Source organism: Budorcas taxicolor, chromosome 2, assembly GCF_023091745.1.
Source record: "Budorcas taxicolor isolate Tak-1 chromosome 2, Takin1.1, whole genome shotgun sequence".
In the NCBI taxonomy this organism is placed as follows: Eukaryota; Metazoa; Chordata; class Mammalia; order Artiodactyla; family Bovidae; genus Budorcas; species Budorcas taxicolor.
In genome coordinates this window covers 135523156-135525173 of record NC_068911.1, presented here as the reverse complement: position 1 = coordinate 135525173, position 2018 = coordinate 135523156, and positions in this window count along the sequence as shown.

Below are 2018 nucleotides of genomic sequence, written 5' to 3'. Positions count from 1 at the left end.
CCACTGTTTCCCCATCTATTTGCCATGGAGTGATGGGACCAGATGCCATGATCTTAGTTATATATATATACACAAATTAAGGAGTCAAATAGCTTTAGAAAGATGATTTTCTTAAATGGTCATTTGCTTTCATTGCCCTTCCCAAATCCTCCAAAGAATTGTTAAATGTCTCTGAAAATGATTAGTAGTTTGTCTTTTTCTTTAAAGATGCCTTAAGGGAAGCTTTTTCTCTCCTGCTCTGTTTAAATCCTAGAAATATTCTAGGGTTTCTGCCTAGCTGTCAGCCAGGATTTCCCTTCACTTCTTGGCTATGCAACATGTTCCCTCAACCCAGGAAACTTCTGTTTTTGTTTCTTTGCTTGTTCGCTCCTTTGTTTTTTGTGATAGCTTCTTAAGAAAGGGTGTCTAGAGGGTAAATTTTTGAGATGTTGCATGTTTGCCAAAGTTTTTTTTCCATCCTTATAATTAATGAAGATTTGGCTTGGAAAGAATTTTTCATTGTCATACAGCATTCAGTGTTGATCCAACCTAGTGCCATTGTGATTTCTGATCCTTTATATAAGATCTGTTTTTCCCTCTGTGGAAGCGTTTAAGATCTTTTCTTTATTAATGGGGTTGTGAAATTTCATTATTCCGTGCTTTTGCTGGGCTTTTTTTTTTTTTTTTTTGTCATATTCTCTGGGATGGTCACCAGATGGTTTTCAGAAGGGAAATTGTTACAGTATTATTCTTCAGTAAATTATTTCCTTTCATATGCTAGTCCTGCCCTGCTCTGAGAGAATGACCCCTGTACACTATAGACTATATCAACTGGTTTCTGGTTAGGCTTGGCCAATGTGAGATCAGATCACAAAGAGAGAAGTCAGAGTAGTCAGAGAAGTCAGATTCTTCCCTGCTTATGAATCCCTGAAGTGGAGCCACATTTCTTGGGTACATTTCTTCCTGCTGGGAAGCCCTACTTCCTTGGCTGCAGTTCTCACTGGGCTCTGTGTATACCACCTCTTCCAACCTCATCCCTTTAGCCCTGGGAGTGTAACAGCTTCTCACTGTTGCTAGTCTCTGGACACTACGCATGCGTGCAATGCTAAGTTGCTTCAGTCATGTCCGACCCTTTGCAACCCTACAGGCTCCTCTGTCCTTGGGATTCTCCAGGCAAGAACATTAGAGTGGGGAGCCATGCCCTCCTCCAGGGGGATCTTCCCCACCCAGGAATTGAACCGCATCTCTTCGATCTCCTGAATTGGCAAGCAGGTTCTTTACCACTAGCACAACTTGGGAAGAGTCTTGACACTATACCACCCTTGTTTTCCCTTAATCCTTCCTTCTCACATTTCCATAAGGAGTCCATTTACAGAAATGACTTTATCAGAACCATGTAGGGTCAGTTGGGTTTGCTGTTAGGACTCTGACTGCTACAATCTGCTCTCAAATCTCTCCCTCTCTTTCCATTTTCCAAGAATTATTGAATTTCCTGGACTAACCCCGTAATGTTCTCTTCTATTTTCTATCTCATCTCTTGGATCTACCTCCTGGGAAATTTCCTTGTCTTCATCTCCCAACCCTTCTACTAATTTCCTACTTCAGTCACTATATTTTTCATTTCCAAAAGCTCCCTTTATTCTCTGATCATTCCCCTTTTTTTTAATAGCATTCCATTGTTGTTTATTCATGTTTTGTGGATATAATTTATCTTCCTGCATTGTCTCTTTTTCCCTCTAAATCCTTTTGTTTTGGAATGTGCCTTTCATGATGGAGGCAATCCTCAAAGGTCAAGTGACTTTCACATAATAGCTAATCAGTAGCTCTGTGTCCTCCAATAGTGCTTGTCTGTTGGTGGGCTTTACTTTGGGGTCATGAAGCAGGAATCCACCTGCTTCATTTGTAGAGCCCCCAAATATAATTTCTCTTGAGATGTTACATTTTTTCAAAAGAGAATCCACCAATATCTTGTCTGGTATTCTTGGAGCCAAGTGTAGAAATTAGGCTGAGTAGCTTCAAGCTCAGAATAGACTTTTATT